Source organism: Lipophrys pholis (genome assembly GCF_963383615.2).
Source record: "Lipophrys pholis genome assembly, chromosome: 15".
Lineage (NCBI taxonomy): Eukaryota > Metazoa > Chordata > Actinopteri > Blenniiformes > Blenniidae > Lipophrys > Lipophrys pholis.
The window spans coordinates 23518486-23541032 of NC_137642.1; the positions used below are offsets into that span (position 1 = coordinate 23518486).

The following is a 22547-nucleotide window of genomic DNA, read 5'->3' on the forward strand; positions in this document are numbered from 1 at the left end:
TAGCAGCTTGCAGAACATGGATTTGAATTGTGTGGCTTTATCATGACTGGACTTCTACCAAGTTGACATCTCAGTTTGAGATTTGGCTGCAGAGAACACACGACTTGCAAGATTTTAATTGGTGACATTTACGGTTTTCTGCATGGTTGGTTGTGCAGACAAATTTTATGTTCCTTCACATATAGTAACGGAAGCAATCTTGTGCTGCTAAAACTTGAATCTGGGCTGGGTTTAGGCGCAGAGGCAGAGTTTGAATGAGGGCAATCTAATCTGATCTGCGACCCCATCCGCCCCGGTTCCAAGTCGAGGGTGTTGAACATACGAGCCCCAGATGACATCACAGAGTATTAAAATGACCGAAAAAAGCACATTGGCTGCATTTTGGCAGTCAAATTAGTGTCTCTTTCTTACTTGTCCACTGTGGATTGCGACTGATTAACGGCATTAATGATATAATAATACACTATAGACTGAAGTCGATGAGATAATTGTCCATCAGCATTTATAGTTGGTTTACTGTTTTATTGCACACTCCCAACACTGAGACAGGGTTAACATTCTTTTACAATACTGATAAAGCCTGAATGTTGGCAGGTTATATAGTTTATTTGTTTGGTGCTGCATTATTTGGACACTTGGTGGCAGTATTTGGACACGGGTTGGATATGTAGTGGGCAAAGGTGACAGGAACAGGAAGACACAGGTAGGTTGAGGGCACACAGTTCTCACCAGGGTCAGGGACAAACCAGCAGACAGACGACAAGGACGAAGGTGCAGCTGTAGAAAAACCCTGGTATGGTCATTTTTGTTTCATTTTTGTTTTTTGGGGTCAGCGTCAGTTTACTCCTGCTCTACCTGTGTAGTAATGGCAATAACCAGACTATGGGACATTGAATAGTTTTTATTAAAGCCAAATGCAGAAGATGCAGCAATGGAAGCTAACTAAAGATAACCGTCGTGTCAGGTTGCAACCCATCATTGGATTTAGAAGAACCAGACTTATGTCAATGATTTTATTTCAGGCATATATCTGTGTGTTTTTCATTGATGATTGAAAATTAAGAGGTCAGGTGGACCCTATTTATTAGGATAAAGACCAACAAAACAAAAGTAACAAAAACTAACTTGTTTATTTCCACTTATTTTTGTTACTTTTGCTCATGTTATTTCAGGAGCTCTTGCGGTCAGTGTGATTATGGACCAGATCTGTACAATAACACGTGATAATCATGTTTCTTTGTCTGTGCAAATCTGCAAAAAGAAGCAAAATGCTCTCTGAAACTGTATTTCACTTCAGGTTAACGTTCACTTTTGGCAGCATGCATGTTGCACTGTCACGGTGAACTAATGCCACAGAGGGAGCAGTTATTTGTAATTCCTAACACTTTGATAGCTCGTCCGCCGGGGGGATTGGACCCTCTGCTGGATTTGGCCCATGGCCCATATGTTTGACACTGTTGCTTTACAAAAAAATGCCAGAATGAAACTGAATGTCTTCCCTTTCTCAGGTTGCAGTTTTGAACCACTGTGACCTTTTATAATCATTGAAACAACCCTCTTCCTGCACTAATTGCCCCAGTCAGAACTGTACTGACGGTAGTTCACCCACACCCATCAGTATGGACTGCTGTAATTGGGCGGCTCCTCTGATTTACACTTAGTTCCTGCTTCTCCAGTAGTGAGCAGCTCGGCGGTGCAAGTGGGAGGATGTGATCTAGTGTAGATGCCACTGAGGGGTTAAACGGTCTCTCTCTCTCTTTGTGTTGCGTAGGTAATGGCAGCCACAAGCACACCGTATACTGACTACTACTGTGGCGTTTTTAGTCAGAGCTACTGGTTTCCAGTAAAGACCTGCAGCCAGTTTCTTCACAGCAGAGGAAGTGGTTGTGGTGGAGCCTGAAAGACTTTTTACACCCAAGAAAGTTCTGTATTTTTTTTTTTTGTTCATTTTAATCAGCTATATTCTTGCAGCAGTAAAAAGAAAACAACCCCATCAATGATGCCTTTTAAATGTATCTTAAAGTTGTGAAGTGTTTATTTATTACCTGCAATTCTTTCATTGATTGATGCATTTTCGCTGACAGGTTCACAGAAAAAAAAACTGTGACATAAAACAGTCAAAATTATTGTCAAAATGTCTTAAAAATGAACAGATGCAAAAATGACGCCAAAACTTTGAGGAGATAGTCACACACAGGGTTCTACTGCCCCCTGGTGGTAATGTACAGGCATTACTTTTAATGCAGAGCATGTAGTAATACATCAGTGTGCACACCAGAGGTCGCTGCTGCAAATGTGTCCCTGTTTAATATGATGCTGTAGATTGCTGGTTTAACAAAATCACTTCTATTGTAGTCTTTACGAATAAGTATTTAAAAAAAAATTTTTACATTCTTTAGCAGGGATTAAATAGATTTTCCTTTTGAATGAGAGATGATTCAATTCTTTAAGCTCACTTTAAAAGACACAGAATTTGAGAAGCTACAAATTTTTTTTCTTTCTCTTTGGAGGGCAAATGCTAAAATGTTCCCCAATTTAAGTGCGTCAGTTCTCATGATTCCTTCATCTTTACTTCCGTATTGATCCATTCTAACTATGAATTTGTAGATTTTTGATGTCTGACGATTTTGGAGAAAAAAGTAACGATAATAAAGACGAGTGGCCTGGTTTTGTGATGCAGCAGGATTGTCCAGGCGCTCAGCCCCTCATGTACGACACATCTCTGCCTCCACCTGCTGTCTGAGGGTGAAAACTGCTGAATCTCAGGAGGGTTACTTAATTTTACCACATGAACTTTGTTGGTCTGAATTGTCTTTTAACCTGATGTAAATTCGAAACTTTGAAGTTGATTCAACTGAAGAGTTTGAATCTTCCCCCTGTGTGTCTGTGGGTTTTCTCTGCCTACTCGTGTTTCCTCCAAATGTCCTGAACTGTGAGTTTGAGGTAAAAGGGTGACTCTAAATGAGTTTAGTGTGGGTAGATTTGACTGTCTCTCTGTGTTTGTCCTGTGATGGACTGGTGACCTCGTTGAATGGACTGTATACATTCATAATGAGTGGCATAATTTGTGTTTTTGCTCATTTAAATCACCCAAAATGAATCTTAAAGTGCTTCAAATGACTCTCCATTCATATTAATGTTGCAGTCTGTCCCAGCTGGCATCGTTATGGACGAGGATCACCCTGGTTTTCAAGTCGTCACAGGGAGAAAAACACAACACATAACAACCGAACATGCATGTCTTTGGCAGACGAAATTGAGGGAATACAAGTGTTCACTGCCAAACTAGTGTCGGACAATTCTGACTTCAATCACAACAATTCAATACAAGGAGGTGGTGCACTGTCAGTTTTTCAGCAAACTTCTATTTTGAGTATCTCAAAACAGCCTAACCCATTTGCGTTTCAGATCTGGCCCCCGGGAGAACTTTATGAAGTAAAATAACCAAAGGAAATATTGACTGAAATTCGTTATTACGTGTAACTGCTGTTGATAATTTATGTATGTGGGGATATACGGGGGTGTTCTAGTAAAAGTAGAGGACATAGCACAACAACGAGGTCATGCTGAAAGCTCAGCAATGCAGCAGTGAAAGTTATCCAGTTATGAGGCATCATCATCAGCATCATCGTCATCATCAAAACATTGCGAGGGCAAGTTACTGTCTTAAGAAAAGTGTGAAGGCCGCAAAATGCCACCACTAGATGACACGGCTTTGCTACGAGTGACTGTATTTTGCACCAGAAGGCGTCATTAAAGACGACATAATGCTGAAATTTCTACTCGACCAGGCATAAAATAAAATTTAAAAAAATAAATCTATTAAAGCTAAACTTTTGCACTTTAACACAAAAAAAACCTCATCTTGACTTGACCAAAAAAAAGAAGTGTAGCTTAAGTTGTTACCCTATCATTCCACTGATAGACATCCTTCCAGTTAAAAATTGGTTGTATGTACACTGGATTAAAATGAGTTTAACTTCACCGTCTTAAAAACAGTGTCTCGTAACTACTGGCGGTAACCAGAAGAGGGCACTGTTTCCCATATAATTCCCAGCAGCTGTATTTGTGCCCTCCAGCGGGTCCTTTGAACCTGCGTTGTTTCCAGAGAGGGAGGGAGCAATTGAAACCTCCTACCGGGGGACGGAGAGATATTGATCGGTGTCAGCTGGCTGTATTGATCGGTAATACTTCAAGACAAAGAGGAGGAGAGCAGTGAGAATCAACCAGTATTTGGTTCACACAGCTGAGTGAAAGCAGCTGTACCAGTACATTAGGCTAAGTGTGTGTGTGTGTGTGTGTGTGTGTGTGTGTGTGTGTGTGTGTGTGTGTGTGTGTGTGTGTGTGTGTGTGTGTGTGTGTGTGTGTGTGTGTGTGTGTGTGTGTGTGAATATTGATCAGTCTCCAGTTGAAGTTTTCCAGCTCAGAGAGGCAGCTGCACGTCTTTATTCCTTTTCTTCTGTTCTGACTTGAGAACTCTTAAAGAAATTCAGCGTGGGTGTTGCACTCTCACTTCCTGCAGTCTCATGGTGCGATGAGGAGCTTCCTTCTTCAATTAAAGTCATTATTCTCAACTTTGACCTTTTTTCTTTACAGAAAAATCCCATAATAAATACTAAAATCAAGTGTTATATTGTTAGTATTTTAGACATCACAGGCAGTGATGCTCACAATAAAGCAACAGATGTGGTTTGACTGGGCTCCATTAACTTTGTATTGCTTCAGAAATAGTCTTGTATCATCGAGCGTCACAGATTTAGTCGACTCGTGTTGTCAGTTTTAGTGAAGATTTTTCCTTATTCTTGTTTTCTCTTAAGCCACTGAAACTTTAAGGGTAAAAAAAAAAATAATCTGAAGCTCACAATACAATATATGTCGTAATCTGTTCAGTTTTCAGATGTTTTTCTTTTTGCTTGTGTACAGAACCAACAGATTGGTTTCCTGCAGCCATGCTGCTGAAGTTAAAGCACCTTTCATCTCTCCTGCATGTGAACCTCGTGAAGATGAATGCATCCAACAACATAATTCAGAGTACAATTATTTTAGATCTACATTCATCATGTCAGTTAGGGCTTGTTTCAGAGCTTTTTGCTTCATATTAACTTTTTTTTTCTTCTGCTGTGAATCTGTGTTCTCACTTACATTTTGCCTCTTTGGTTTAAAATGTAAGTTTATAGTTTTAAACTCAGGGGTGTCAAACTTTAGTTTATTCGGCATCACATACATCCCAATTTCATCTTGAGAGGCCGGACTGTTAAAATAGTGCCATAATAACCCTTAAATTTAGAATTGAAATTATTGTTCTGTCTATATTATTGTCTATATTTTCACCAAACCAAACAATTCCTACCTAAAACCGACTAAAATTGGCTTTATGTTGAGATTGTAAAGAAACCCTCTTGTGCAAAATACAGAGAAATGTGCGAAAAACTGATAAAACTGTTGCATTATGCATCCAGCAAAAGCAATGAAGGGGGTTAAAAAAACAACGCAAGGACACCAGCCCACGAGGCCTGGGACTGAAGACCCCTGGCATAGGCCTATCCCTCCATCCCCAAACCCCTACACAGAGAAGTTAAAGAGTACGTCCAGGAACTCTTGGTGAAAATATGGATTGTGAAGTCCAAGTCACCCTATGCTGCCCCTGTCATTTGTGTTCAGAAGGATGGCTCCTTATGCCTCTTATGGTGAAGAGTGGTATTACAAGGCATTCTGGGACTAATCAGTTAACTTGCTCCTCAACTCTCAGACTTCTTAAAGATGATTGAACGGGTGTTTTGTCACTCTTAAGATAAGTTTGAGTCATGTTTGGTTGTGGTACTAATGCTGATCCGGCATCACTGCCGTTGATTCAGGGGACTGAGTCAGTGGTCGACCCAAGAGTTCATCGTCCTGGGAAAACACACATTTCAACCCGGTGGACCACACACAAAGATGTGCTTGTGACACTGCCAAGTGAAATGTAGACAATGACCACAAACTCCACAAGGACACATATCGCACTGTCTCCTGGGGGGAAAGTGCCTGGCTCTGCCTCTTTCAACCCACCGCCAGTCTGTCCACGTCCACGATGGCTAATCAAGAGCACAATAACATCTCTTTGTCCCACCTGGAAACTGCTTGTGAGTCAGATCCTCTGCTCCCCTTGAGTCACTGTCTGCACTCCCAGTCCGGACCCAGGAGGAAATGGAGGGGGGGGGGAGAGAGAGCAGGGGGGTCTGAGAGGCTGTGGGATGTGAAGCAGGGAGTCAACTGTAGCAAAGCAGACAAAATAACATCATTAGAGAATGTAAAACTGAGATGATGAGACGCTGTAGTGTAGGTCATTTAGTTGTCAGCCATGGTGAGACCACAGTATGATCGACACGTTCGTCAGGGGACTTCTTTGTTAAATCTTCTCAAAATGACCACTAATGTCAACAAATGTGGAAAGTATGCGGTGGGGGTAAAAAAATCCATCTCACCATCGTCTGTACAGGTTTAATGTGAGGCGCAGCAGCTAATCCCAGCTGACTATAAGTGAAGTCACACACATTTACAACTATTAGTAATCTAGACGCAACAATTTACCTTGACTGTGGATGAAGAAAAACACACAAAAGGAGAACATGCTAACTCATCACATAGAAAGGCCCTCAAGCCCAAACGCCAATCAGGGATATTTTTACACTTGAGACAAAAAAACCCCAAAAAAAACAATTCAAAATGCCCTCAAACTGAAATTCAAGGATTCTGTGCAGAGGTTGTAATTGATCATACCCGTATAAACTTTCTTAGGAAGTGGCACTTTTAATTTAGTGAACATTTCTTTGCCATTTACGTGCTTAAATACCTCCGTCACGTTGTGCTAATCTGGTGATATTATGCCAGTCTGACCCAGTTTGTTTGTCATTTATGGACCTGAAAAGCCAATCATTGGCGCATCAGTCAGTTTATAGATTGTAAAACGTCACCACTACATCGCATAAATTTCTCCTTAGGATGAACAATACTGCGACATACAGTTAATGATTTGTTTTAAGTGAGATTATTTGTAATTGTCAGTGTTTTATGTGATTGGAACCATTAACAAATCAGCCCAATATCTAATTTTGCTTGTTTTTTTTTAATGTTTTGCTCTGTATTTTTCAAAGTTGACGACTGAGAGTATTCCGAAGTAGTGCTCTCGACATTATTATATTCTTTCGATGAATACGTGCACTGTGACATGAAGCAGCCATCCGCAGTGTGGGCGTCGGTCTATTCCCTCTATTAAAATCAGACCGCTCTTGCCCATCAATGTTTCCATGGTTAAAACATCACCAGACAAAATGTTCCGCTTACGTCAACTCAGCAACTGCAGAAACTTCATATTCAGTCATTTTAGGAGGAAAACATGAGAGGTGGAAAGCTTCAAGTGGAAGCACAGCATTATGGATGTTTTTTGTTTTTGTTTTTCTATGTGAGTATATATAATCTATAACTTTAGCAAATCATGGTGTTATGGCAGGACTGTGCCGACTGCTTTCCCCCACACTTTTAATGCACTTTACATTAACTTTGGATCCTACATGGTCTGTGATGAACTTCAAAATGTTGACACGATGTCAATAAGCCGCTGCTGTGACACATACGTGGGGCTGAAGTGTGTGGGCCAGACTAGTGACTAATTCATTCATCAGTCACTTAGAGGAAGATGCTCCATCATCTAAAGGGTTTTGTCTATTGCTTCCTGAGATAATTTAATTAACAAGCCAAAGCAACATGATAAACCACCAACCAGCCAGTGTCTGTATGAGCCAGTCTCATATCAGGGCACCTGGAGCCACTGATGACGCAACTTTCTGGAAACGGCTCCCAGAGTGGAACTTTTTGAAAATGGTTCTGCTGCTTTGCGCACCACGGCTGTATTAAATCCTTTTTCTGCACATGCGTGAGTAGATGGACAGTAACAACAATGTTTTCCTTCAGAGTGTCATGACTCAGACCTGGTGGTTTTGTAGTTGACAGTCATCTAGAATAGCAATCCAACTTGGTTTCATTCAAATGGACAAACAAACAACCGTGCAAATCAATTTTCATCATTTTCAGCGTTTCTGCCGTTTTCTTAGAAACGGGCATCGTTTTCAAAACGTTGCAGAAACGATGCATTTTCACTTGAAACGTCGTCGTGTAAACGGGGCCTTAAAGTCTTAAAGCCTTACAAACTTTATAAAAAAAAAAAGATGCACACTGCATGTTTCATTACTTCGACCAAACTCAACATCTGAAGCTGCACATTTGTCTGAAAATGAGAAAAGCAGCTGAACTGAAGACGCTGTGGATCTTTGTATATCCTTGTTATGTGAGTAACTAATCCCTGTTTAGAGATTCCTGTTTCAATTCACTATCTGCAGTACGGTTTTAATGCAGCGGACCTTCAACAACAGCCCAAAGAAGGTTAAAATGGTCAAATAAAATAGCAACGCAGTAAAACTCAGAGGACAGAGACACAGTGGAGGCAAACAAACTAACGACAAGCGTAAGTAATAACTTGGTAGGAGAAGTAATTATATACGGCAATTATGGGAGAGAAATTCCTCTCTGGACTGTTTCTATATGAAGAACAAAGCTGGCTTGTTCTTCCGAGTACTCCAGGCTTATTTTGAGCTTCCATGGTTCAGAATAGGCAGGCAGATGTTTTAAATTGAGCGGCAAAGAAAGAAACTGCTGGAACAACTTAAGGAACGAGGAAATGAAATGAAAGTGTGTCATCTGTTCGATCAGCTGTTCTTTCTTCACTTTATGTCAACGTCAGCCACACAAGACAAGTAAACAAGCTTTTGCTTCTCATTATGCCGCGCGTTTTAAGCTTTGCCCTCCTCCTGCGGTGTGTTTTTACAAACTCATCTCGCGCCGCTTTACAGGCCATGTTGCACTGATCCGAGCAGGTGTTGGTTTGATTCCCACACACACACACTAAAGATAGATGCGGAGCGATTCATTCTGATATTGTGTGCGATGGTTGTCGCCGACTCATCTGTGGAGCTAATCTTCCACAATCCTCCCACGCCTGCTGCTCTGCTGAGTCAGCGCTTCATCGATTCTCATTTTCGGTGCTGCACATCCGTGAAGTAACGCAGCTGTAATGCAACTAAAAATAGGTCTCTGTGTTGCTGGAACTGAAGTCACACCGCATAGTTGGGGTCATGGTTTGAGAAATATATTTAAGCCCCAACATTAGAACCAATAAAAGGATTTATTTGGCATAAAACAAAACAAAAACCCCAACAACTTTGTTGAATTTTAGATTCTCCTGATTCTTGTGGCTCAGAAATATAAAGATTGCTTGTGTTTCTTTGGAAGCACCGACATTGTAATATTCAAGAACTTTATATTTGTTGCAGCGTAAATGCAATTTTCACGATGGTTTCCTGTGGAAACTCACTAAACGTGAAACGTGTTCTTGTGGAGTTTGTTGTCATCGTCTTCATTTCACAATCACGTCTTTGTGTGTGATCCACTGCGTTAAAATGTGTGTGTTCCCCAGGATGATGCACGCTTGGAGTTGACCAGTGACTCAGTCCTCTGAATCAAAGGCAATGATGCTGCTTCAGCATTAGTACCACTACCAAACATGCAGACAAATGTCCTGCATTGGACAAGAGCTGCATGATGTACATACTCGATCACAGAAGACTGACTGGACTCACTTTAATTGTGTTTCCACACTCTGTGCATTCATGCCTCTGCATGTCAAGATATCAGATGGAGCCTCAATAAACCCATCTGTGTTGACAACAGCTCATATTTCAACATTATCCATCATCCATAATGCCAACAAACCAGAAGTCAAGCACAAAGCGACAGCATATTAAGGAAAAATACTTTTTGAGTAATTTTGAGGCTGCCAGTGGGAACTGTGGAAGTACCATCAAAACAAACAAACAAATAAAAACAACACAGTTTGGTTTGACAATGACTGAAATTAAGTCCAAGTAGAGCAAAAGTGAGATTATTTGAAATTCTGAACTCAAAAGCCATCATTTTGCAATACAAAACATTATCATATTCTCATGCTGCCCTAATTCAAATTGTTGTGGCTGTACTGTAGTGATGTTATCATCCTGTCAGAAGGTTTCTTACAGCTTGAAGCAACACCGTGCTTGTGTGTGCGTCTTTCACGCCCCTCCTAAAAGTATTTCACTTTACAAGCATGTAACTATCCATTTCAAAATAAGGCGATCAGGAGCCATTTACATCCTCTCTGGTTGTTAGACAAGTTCAAAAACAGACAATGTAATTTGCCAAAATACAACGGGGGCGTGTGTGTGTGGCTTTTCCATTTGTGGTGTGGTCGAATGTTTTCTCCCTTCTTCTGCTTTACTGTAGGAAAAAACACATGTAACCTTAAATTACTAACTGCAGCCTGTTTGGACTGTGTAATTGGACACAAGCAGATGTTCAAAGAAACGTAACAAGAATGGATTTGAATTTCTTACATATTTAACGGCTGCATATTCTTAGAACGTTAATTTAAAGCCTTCAGATCTGTTTATGTGTCTCATTTGGACAGAAAAATCCAACAAGTACTGCAATTTACTCATCAAGAGCAACGTTGCCTTTAGTTTTATCATCTTCTTCATTAAGCTACATTGAAAATAAAGAGTTGATTCAGTTGTGTAGACTTATTTTGGCACACATGGAGGGTGTATGAAGCGTTTTCTTTTGAGGATCTTGAGTGAATATGCAGTACAGGGTATGAGATCATCTTCTGAGTCTGAATTACAGCAGTAGTACTGCAGATGCGTCACATGTTGCATGTGTAATTAAGCAGACTAACCTAAAGCCGCTGATCTTCCCCATTTCCCTTACTGTGAGTGTGTCTGCTTTAAAACCAGCATGAGCTTCATACTCAAGCTGGTCATTTCAGAGAGTCTGCACAAGCGTGTTGGGAATAGTGTGGGAACTGCAGAGGAGAGGATGTGTGTATTTACAAAGTTGGCTCGGAGTTCTTGCGATTTCCTCCGGATAGGAGACCCGAACGGGTCCTCGTGGGACTTCACTCATGACCGAGAGCGGCTGAGTTATACTGTAGGTGTGGACTGTAATGGAAAGCATGAACATCTAGGGGACTGGAGGATGAGGCGCAACCGCAGCACTGATGACACGCTGGCTGGACAAGTCATTATGGTTTCACTCTGTCTCACAGCGCCATGTTTGTTCCGGGGCATTTAGGAATTGCCCAATATCAAACTGGCTGCGAGTACAGATGTTTGGAATTCTTCGGCTCACAGATAACAGACCCAGAATGAGATGAAAGTTAACCATTTCCACTTGAAGGAAGCACAATTCGGCATGTAGTCGGGGCACAAGAATAATAAATTCAATTAAAATTGGCATCCATGCAGCTACGTAAACCTGTAATTTCACCTCCGGATTCACTTAAGGTTCTTCACAGAGCTTTAAATCACTGTAAAATGTCTTCACACCAGATCAAATGTGCAGTTTTTCGACGGGCGTGTTAAAGTACAGTATTGATATCGCGGATTGATATGGTCTCTCTCATGGTTACATTACTTCAGCAGAGTTAAATGTCACTGTGGCCCTTTTTATGAAGCTAAAACTATACTTCTAATAAAACAGCTTGGAATCTCCCTCTTTCAGAGGTTTGACACATTTGTTCAACAAATGTCCAATAAATTGTGGTGTTTGGGTGTAAACCGTGTTCTGGCAAAGCATTTCTTAAGAAGCAACAGCAAATCAAAGGATACTGAAGTTAAAGAAGAAGGTTTCCAAAGGCCAAAGCTGAAACAGATGTTAAACTATGCTGTCTGCACCAAATGCTGCTCATGAGAGTCGTCGGTGAAAATAGTTTCCATCACTCAACTTTCATATAAAATGAAGCACATTGAAATATTTGTGTGTACACAGTGAGATTTAGAGCTGCTCAGTGGCTTTTATCTCCTCATCCGGTCCTGGTATGTGACCCATGTGTGGAAGGAAGTTTACAAATGTGATACAACACCATTTTTGGGCATTATTTTCACTCTTCTTAAGAATGGGACAAATTATATAAACATACAACATATCAGTGTTTAATTTGGCAGATCGTTTTATTCAAAGGACTCGGTGTGACCATACATAGGATTTGAATCAACATCTTGACCAATCGATCGCTGCGCTCACGACAAATAAGTGAATTCAAAACTTGATGACAAAGTCATCCAAGGCTGAGATTACTTATGAAAAGCACAAAAAGTCACAGTAATGGTGGGATTACTTCAGCTGGTCATTCCAATCGAGCTCTATAGGTGGGGCTGTGATGTCAATCTCTCCTGTGTATCATTAGATTTTTGCTTCATCTTGTTCTTCAATCAAACAATTTGGTCTTGAATGGACTGGAGTGAATCATAAACGTGAGCTGCTGTTCAAGTAATGACAAAACTCAAGCTTTAATATTATTATATTTTCTCAAACATTTACCCCCCCCCAAAAAAAACAAAACCTGTTGATCTGTCTCTTTAAGGCAGCTGTAGAGCAGAAATTCACAGTATGCAAAAAAAGAAGTTACAGAAATCATTCCAGTGGGAATTCTGAGAAAGAGGAAAGTACATGTTTTTTTTCTCACGACATTCTCAGTCAGGTCAGTTCACGAGTCAACTTCTCAGCGTCTTTCTTAAAAAAACACACACGGGGAGACTTCTTCTTCCATCATTGTGAAGAATCTGGACTAACTTTATCCATCACACCCGAATGTCTAACCACGTCCGTATCCCAGCCTGAACCCTCAAACCGCCCCAAAACGAGATGACATCTCTCTCTCTCACACACACACACACACACACACACACACACACACACACACACACACACACACACACACACACACACACACACACACACACACACACACACACACACACACACACACACACACACACACACACACACACACACACACACACAGTTTGAGCCATTTGAGGGAGGCTGAAGCAGGAGATCCTTGTGTTTGTGCGTCTCAGAAAGTTAGTGGAGCTCTTAGTGCGTCGGAGGAAGTGGTGGTTACCGATGACTCAGCCATGCTTTTCTTTCATTCTCTCTCTCTCGCTTTCTCTCTCTCGCTCTCTCTCTCTCGCTGCGCTCTGCTCTGCTCTCTCTCATGTCATCTGCTTTTCTTTTTAACATTCTATTCATTCTTTCTTTCTATTCTGAATCTTTCATTTTATGTCTTTCTGTTTCTCTCTGAGCCTCGACCACTCGTCTTTTATCCGTCCCTCTCGCCTTGTGATTGATCTTGACCTTTTAGCTTGATCTCTGTGTGTGTGTGTGTGTGTGTGTGTGTGTGTGTGTGTGTGTGTGTGTGTGTGTGTGTGTGTGTGTGTGTGTGTGTGTGTGTGTGTGTGTGTGTGTGTGTGTGTGTGTGTGTGTGTGTGTGTGTGTGTGTGTGTGTGTGTGTGTGTGTGTGTGTGTGTGTGTGTGTGTGTGTGTGTGAGGGATTTGGATCATTCAGCGATGTGAGTGGGAAGATAAGTTGTTTCCTTCGTGGTGATTAAAACATTCCTTCTCTCTCCTTCTCTTCCTGTCTCTTTTTTAGTTTTCACTGAAGCCTTTGGGATGAAGAGGAGGATGAACAGACACGAACTGGTGAGTCAAAGCATTTTGGACTTTTCTTGGTTGTTATTAAGGTGAACGCAGTAGTACTTTGTTTTTATGTGTTAACGGACGGACTACTCGAGAGAGAGAGAGATCAGCTTTAATTGAACTGAATGAATTAACATAATGTGAGATTGTAGAAAACAAAAATCTAACCTGAAGGAAAGTATCAAGGAATATATTACAACTACCACATTTTCAGTGAATTGAGGGACTATTTACGTTTTTCTTTTAAGGTCATTTTATTCATCATGAGTCTTTAAAAAGCTGTTTAGTAGTTTTTGGTGTTTTCTGTGTCACTCTGAATAGCAAACGCAGATCAGATTGCAGCGGTGGCCTAAAAATAGGAGCCGTAATACAAAACCTGGCCGTGGATAAAGGGACACAACTGCTGTCAGCTTTTCTGGCTGTCGTCCAGGTTGCAGTGAATATCAGCTGTGCCGCTCGCCGCTCCAGACTTAGTCATGTAATCGCAGCGTGACGCACTGACCGCACCTCCGAAGCGTTGAAGTGAAAGCCGAGGTATCGCGTCGCCCGGAGATTCTGGAGCCGCCGTCATTATGTTGGATGTGATGCCGCTAATTCAGGACTCCATTAACCTGCTGCGGGCGAGAATGGGCATTGGAATGACGTTTCACAGTCGGCAGTGACGCACTTCACGGAGGGTCTGTGTTGTACCACCGTGAACATGAGGAGGCGATCAGAAACACTCGTATTGCACAACCCTACACACTCACTTGTTGATTTGTCGTGAGAGAGTCATAGACGGCGATGTAGTTTTCTGTTTTCTCAGACAAGCAGCAGTGGTTCCCTGTTCTTACTGTTTTCTCCTGTAGTGACATATAAAGTGCTTTATCCACTTGTGGAGGCAAAATCACTGCACATGTAGACCCTTTCAACAATTTCTATTTCTTTATCTGGCAGAAAAATCTAAGGTTTTGACTTAATCAGAAGGATTCTGCACTGAGACGACACTTTATCTTTCCTGAAACATATATTGAGTAAAGCCTGTCGCTGACCCCGTGTGTCTTTTCCGTAGAACAATCATAGCCCAAATTCAGAGTTGACATAGCCTGCGCCCTCTCTTCTACAATCTCATGAACAGAACGAACACATTCAACTCATATTTGTAAATCATGGTGGTGGTATGATTGTGCTGCACACATCTAAATGAAGTCATATGCGGCTCATGGCTGCGTACGAAGATGAAAAAACTTAAAAACTCACGTCAGATATTTCCGAGCAAAATGATTTGGCTCTCGTGTAATTTCAGATCTGGCCTGGCTCTCAAACTTTTGTTTGGACGTGGATGGACCCGGTTATTACTTCCACAAAATGAAAAGTCCTGGTTACATATGAAAGCATTTCCATCGGGAGCCAGTCTGAGGCTTTTATTGTGAACCAGTTAGAGGAAACATGTTAGGAATCAGTATATTCAGCACTGATGCAGTTACTGTTGAGTTGAAAACTGACCTTTAAGAGTCGCAGCTGTCTTGGATCCAGCTGATATTGGTAACAGAAGATAATGTTTTAATTTGCCGTGGTTGCTATAAACTCTATAAACAACAGTCTAAACTGTGGTTTGCCATAAGCAAACTGACATCAGCCCAAATGGGAGGACTCAGTTTTCCATCCTGAATTTTTTGTGTGTTTGTTTTTTATTTTTTAATTCCTGTATTTTTGGACATATATGCACAGAACTGGGTTGATTAAACTCAATTTATACCCATGTAAGTTGCTCACTCAGCGTATAAACCATAACTGTTTTTTAAAAGGTTTTTATGGCACTATTTTACCGGTCTCCCTCAAGATGACACTAGTGGCCCCCTGAACTAAAGTGTGTTTGACTCCGCTGGGTTAAACTTCAAATCATCCTCATAGATGTAAAAATAAGTATCAAGCTGGTTTAAATAGTAGAAACACAAATGTGTTTGTTGAAATGTAGGTAGGAAAAGTAATACCTGCCTAAGTACAGTAGCAAAAACTGCTTCAGCCACTTCTTTCAATTTTCACCCTTTCATGTCTATAGATCATCAGACGTTTCAGACACACACACCCACACACACACCCACACACACACCCACCCACACACTCTTTCTACTCTCACAGGCTCTTATGCCAGCCCCCTATACCGTCAAGCCTCCCCTCCCCGTTTTTACCGTAAACATGTGTTTTTTGTCCTCTGTGGGCTGGGATGAAGTGATGCACTTAGTTTTGGTATCGCGGCCGTGCACCTCCACCACCGAGAGAGCTGGAGAGCAGTGCAGCGTGGGTAGGCGTGGGAGGCCTGCGACTGAGATGACTCAGCTCCGTGTTGCCGGGCAGAGTAGCACTCGGCACTCTCCCACCGACATACGTTTCTTTTTTAGAAAATACTGCCTTCAAGTGTCTTTTATCTGAGCTGCGGGGAGATTTATGAGTTGAGTGAATGGAAGTTTGACACACAAATAAGAAAAAAGTGTCGGTCGCAGTGACCCACAGTGCTCATTTAAATGATTTTTGGTACAACTATGTATAGACAACAATCAGTTTTCAAACCAAAGGTTGAAATATTTTGGGATTTAAACATAGAAGGACTCTCATATACCCAGTCTGGTATGGATCTTTAAACTTTCTCCAACATAATTAAATAAGTGATTGATAACAAATATATTCCTTCATTGTATTAAAATGTCATTATTTACATTCTTTATATCGATGTTAAGTCCATTTCTATCCTACCAGGCTATTGACTAAACTTATGACATAAATCTACCTCTTTCTGTCACATTAACTTGAACCACAAGTGAATAAACTGAGATCATAAAGCGAGAGGCTGAAACTGATGAAGACAGAACACACAGTTTTGTGGTGAGGGTTTAATAATCTGAAGATAGTTTTATGAAATTGTTTTATCAGAATCTGAAATTATAGTATAGTTTCATACAGAAGCATTTCTTCTTTGCGCACTCCTGCGAATACATTAATGATGTGGTGTGTTCTTATCGGTTTTGTTTTCCCTGTTATCTAATATTACTCCTCACTAATTTTACTCCCGTTTTCACGAAACTACTCATGATACACAACTAGACTGTGGTCGCCAATATCTTCAGTGGAATCACTGCAGATCAGCCTAATCTTAAAATGTTTACATTTACTGGTTTTTAGAAATAAACCGAGCACATTTTTTAAATTTAAATCCAAATATTTCCTGTGCTATCTCGTACGGACTTATCTCTCACACACACACACACACACACACACACACACACACACACACACACACACACACACACACACACACACACACACACACACACACACACACACACACACACACACACACACACACACACACACACACACACACACACACACACACACACACACACACACACACAAAAACAAAGTCCGACTTTAATCTCATGAATGCTTTTTGGTAAAAAAAAAAACATAAGACGGCACGATTCTACGACTGACGGAGATCAAAAACGATTTGTTTTAACTGGATGATTGTGTGAGTGTGTATGAGTATGATTAGTACTGCTTTGAATCAAGCTGGTTTTGGTTTGTGTGAACATGAAACTGTGAGATTGTTCTTTTGAAAAGCCTCATCAGTTACAAATAGTCATGAGTCAACCAAGTTTTTTTGTTTTTTTTTGGCAGGGGGGGGGGCTGTGAGGTTGATATGCATCATGTACGGACTTATCAGAAATGTAAATATTGTGCATGCGCAGCCGGTGTGTGTGTGTGTGTGTGCGTGTGTGTGTGTGTGCGTGTGTGTGTGTGTGTGTGTGTGTGTGTGTGTGTGTGTGTGTGTGTGTGTGTTTTCTCTCGGTGCTCCCTCTGTCGTCCATTTAAAATAGTCCTTTGTGTGCTCTCTAACTATGTTTGTCTTTCTGATGTGATCTTTATGACTGAGCTCATTAGATTGCGTGTTCGATTCCTCATTCATTGTGTGGGGCGCAGGCGTTCCATCCCACTCATGTAAACTGTAGCGTCGGGTCAAACGGAGGCGTGGACTGACCCCGGTTGTGAGGTCATCCTAAGCCTTTTCTGACTTCCTGTATCCTGCTCATATCTTTCATAACCATATAGACTTGTGTCACTATTAACCGACCATTCAATTTTCTGTAGCAGCGCTCCCCAATCTTTTAACTTTAAAAGCGTCTTCTGAATACAGTCTTACTCGTTATCAGCCATGACACGCTTTCTGATTTAGTCACAGCACCCACATCATTCTTTCATCTCAGCTCTTTTCTTCTTCTCTTTAGTTTCTGTTGACAGTAGTTGGCATTTGTTGCTACTTCTCATAACCACTTTGAAAGAGGTGCAGAAGCACTCACTTGTTGAACATGTTTAACAACCAAATAGCCATAATTTTTTTTTTAATAAATCCAGTAAATATCTAGTAAATTACTTTAAGAAGTTTTAAAACATTGTTAGATCTTTAGTGTCAGTAAATGTTTGTAATTTTTACATTTTCATATGTAAAGTATATTCATAAAACACTGAAAACCATTGTTTGTAATCAGAATCAGAATATTTTTATTTAACCCTGGGAGAAAATTGTATCTCAAATATTGTAGTAGTCTCCTATTATAATCGGATACGACGCCTGGTCAGTGTAATACATGACCTTCCCTTCAGGGATTTGGGAGCAGAAACTTTAAATTTCAAAATTTAAATGTCATTATGGCACTATTGCACCGTTCCAGCCCTCTCGATGTGAAATTGAATGTGGCCCCTGAACTCAAATGTTTGACGCCGCTGGTTCAATTGAATCTGGACTTTACTGCCTGGTTTTTAGCTCTGGTTTTCAGGAAGCTGTGGTCCAGTGTTGTTACAGTTGTTAAGTCATTACGTACGTCATTAAGTGTTTACGTTGCTGGGCTTTCTTGATTTTACTGACGCTCGCATAAGGTCATGAGAGACATTTTTGTAGTTACTTTCTCTGTCCACTAGAGGGCAGCCCTCACCCAAATTAAACACTCAGCTCGCCACACTTTGTTTTTCCTTTGTGCCAGTCTTCAGTTTGACAATCGCCTAAAATACCGTCCAGGTTTTTCTTTAAACTTAATTCTTCGACGTATTTCCGTCGTATCTCGACGCAACACCATTAAAAACTACTATTCCAGACCAGGAAATTAAAAATTTACTTTAAAAATGGAGCTTTGTGTTACATGACAGGTATGTCATCAGAGGATTGTGTGATCAGCTGTTTTCGGTTAAAATTCTCACTTTTATTCCGGTAAAGAGCGATAAAATCCCAGTAATATGCTTCAGATAGTGTTTCACAAGTTTTTAATTCAAAGGTCTCTTTGTTAATTTAAATGATCCGAACTTATAAAGTATTCAGACATGTTTTTATAGACCCACGCGTTTGTTTATGCACTTTCAGTTTATCCAGGTAACCTTATTTGTTAAATGTCACATAATCTATATTATTTTAATGCTACTAATAACTAATAAATATAGGATTATAAGTTTGCCATGAAATCAGTCGCAACAGACTTTATTTAGTTGTCTGGAAGCTTTAATGCGAAAAGCAGTCGATTTAACTCCTTTAGTCAAGCGTTTTAAGGACACGATGATCAAAAATAACATGATACATAAAGCAAAATAACATTAATAAAATGCGCATAGCTTAAAAGATTAAGTTGACCATTTTCTTGAAAATCTTTCACCTTCAAAAGACAAATTTGTTTCTGATTAAGAAAAAAACAACCCATCTTTATAAATAATAAGTAGATTTTTAAAATTATTATTATTATCATTATTATTATTATTATTATTATTGGGACGCACGAGGAAAATACGGTAAGGAATTGTGGTTCCACTTAAATGATCCCATTTCGACAACACTGGGGAAAACTCATCATAAAATTTTAAATCTATTTTTCTGTAATAGCACAATATTACATTATATAAATTTATAATCTGTTCTTGATAAATCAACATAAAATGTGTCGAGAAAGGAAAGCGAACAAAGTTTCAGAGAGAAAATTGATCTTTCCACCCAGATCGATGACCAATCACACTACAGATGACTGTTACTTTGGAATATTGTGAATTAAATAGTTTATTTCCTGTTAAGATGAGCGATGACGTTGGAATTGAAAATCTGCAGAAAGTCTCTTTACAACTGCGCATTTCCGAGGATCAGCGGCTGCTTCCAGACAAACAAAAACTCTTAAATACCCGAAGCAAAATCCCGTTTTATTTTATTGTGTTTGACGTGTTAAAACAAGTGGTAATTTTCTACGTTTGACCGTGTTTTGGCGTTTTGTACTCGGATTAAAGTTGTGGCGCGTCTGCGCCTTTTAACGCACGTCTGTGCGCTTTAATACGACGCGCAAATGTTCACGGTTTCATCAAGAAAAGGTGGAAAACAGCCCGTGATTATATGTCATCTTATCCTTAGAAAGCAGTAATATATATATATATATATATATATATATATATATCTGTTTGTGGAGAAAAAAAAACCCTAAACGAGTAAAATTCGTGGTTTCCGCACTTGTTGACTCACCTTTTATAAAGAACAACAACAGCAACAACAAAAAGCGTAGATAATGAAAATGTCACAGCCTGATAAGCTTCCTGTGTGATGAGGAAACAGGCGTCTGACATTTAGGGTTTTGTTTTTCCTTTCTCACATTTTTTTTTTTCTTCTTCTCACATGGAGGAGAAAAGTCACTTTCACACAAGCTGGAATTGATGATGCATCACTTTAAACTTATACCTCAAATATAATGCAGAAAGTGCAAATATACCTGAATAATTAGTGGTGTGTATGCATATGTGTGTAAAGAAAGTTGTTGAACGCATCAGAGAGCTTTTATTGTGATTTAATTGCCCCCATTCCGTTTTTTTTATTTAGAATTTGCTGCTAAAATGATTCAGAAAAGACTCATCCAAAAAGTTATTATTCAATATCTGAGTCATGTGTCTCTGCACAGTCAGAAGCGTACTACAGGAAAATCAAAAACACCTCTTTAAAGCAGCTTCAACAAAACACCCAGCTGAGAAATTTGCCCTCTTCTGTCTGAATTTCATTTTCTTTGAACTTATAAAGTTTCACATCTTTACGCTTGAGAGTTGTGTTTCGTGTGCGTCTGAGTCAACCTGCGGTCGTAGGGAGCATAATATTCACCCCGCTGCTTCGTCTCACTTTAAGTCAGCGTGAATTGGATATCAGAGAAGCTAAATTAGGTTGCAGAGCAACACGGCAGAGGTTATGAGACGCACGTGGGTTTAGTTTTAATGTCACACTGTAGCTGTGGGCCTCCGAGCTGCTTTCAAACTGTCGTCCAAACAAAGTGGGAGTGGAGAATTAAATGCAGCAAAATTCAAAACAGCAATTTATCTTGGGGAAAATGGAGAGTTCTGTCTTCCCTCAAATTTCTACGGTTGCACTGTCGTGAGTTTACTGTGTGAAGATGGATTCCCCTCGGGGAAATGGCAGCCTATTGTTCATTATGAGTCGGCTGGAAATAAATAAAAAGCACAGATGGGAAATGAAAATCATGTCAGTTCTCGCCCTGTGTGTATTGTGGCATTTTAATAAAATAAATAAATCAACGTTTTCATTAGTTGTTGTTTAACAGTGAAAATATGGGATTTAAATTGAGCGTCTAATCAGACTTTGTACAGTGTTTGCCACATTAAATACTGTGCTTGGTTTAAAATTTCAATATTTATGTTAAACTATTTGTAGAAATACAAACATGTCCTATTTTTGGCCGATGTTGTTTAACAAGTGATATTTCTTCTCTAACCCGTGTCTCTTTATTTGCTCCTGAACTAACAATAGTTGATTTAACGTTACTACAACAAAGGAAAAAAACACTGTTGTTGATTATTAGTGTGTTATTGTTGTTTCTTAAACATGTGCATAAACACCACCGCGTTTGTCTCCTTTGCTTTGGTGGAAAATGTCTGTTTTCTTGTTAGTACACGTGAGCGATTGCATTATTATTAAGATATACAAATAAAATGTGCTTGAGGATTTTCACTGTACATGTACAGCTGAGGCAAGTGGCAGAGTCTGTTTTGAACATGCACCCTGTGAGTCGAATAAGTCGTATGTAGTAGGGTTCTTTTGTATGTAAATAATCTCTTGAGTATGACTGACTTTATATACATTAAAGTATCAGCAATTCAAGAACATCTAAATGAGAGGTGGTGAAATATGTGTGATTTTGTTTCAAAATCTGACATTATACTGACTTATGTTCAGAAATAGCGTTTGACAATTAAAAATTCTCAGTGTACACATATTTTAAATTGTGTCTTATAAAAGATTCAGCTTTCTAATCCATTTTGGAGCACATTTGATGGATTAGGCTTCTTTTTTTTTTTTTAAGATAAACACAGAAATTATGCTCATAAAAGCAACCAGAATGGTGACGGTGAAGCACCCCGACCACATACCGACACTAAAACTTGATAAAAACACAAATATACTGATGAGTGATGAGGATGTGTTTCATCATCATGTAATCATAGACATTTTACAGTAAATATGTGGAAATATCTCCCAGGAATAAGTTAATGCCACATGTGGAGAGACACTTTGTCGTAAACTAGACAAATAAACTTGGTAAAATACTGAATTTTGGTTGTGACGGAAGATTCCAGTACAAATATAGCGTCTCTTTCACTCTGCGGCCGTCGATACAACAGACACACGTCAGAAAATGCAAAACGTCAAATATATCTTTAAGTACCTGCAAGTCTAGTATTATGTATAATGACAAAACTCAATTTGTGGTAAGATGAGATCATTTCTATTCAGCTTATTTAGAGCAAAATTCAAGCAAAGTGATCCTGAAGAGACCGTGAAATTTGATCTCTGCCGGCTTTAGGTTTTTGAGGATCTCTGTTGCGTAAGGCGATGTTGCGTAAGCTCGAGGGACATTGCAGGGCAGCTCTGAAAAGAAAAGTAAACA

At 39.9% G+C, this 22547-nt stretch overlaps 1 long non-coding RNA gene across 1 annotated transcript in view; it reads left to right on the top strand.

Annotated features, from left to right (window-relative positions):
- Positions 1 to 22547, top strand: part of LOC308120605 — a 69594-nt gene that overhangs the window by 7692 nt on the left and 39355 nt on the right. The window contains exon 2 of the long non-coding RNA XR_013936026.1: positions 13556 to 13605. This is a non-coding gene — a long non-coding RNA (uncharacterized lncRNA). The remainder of the gene's footprint in view (positions 1 to 13555; positions 13606 to 22547) is intronic.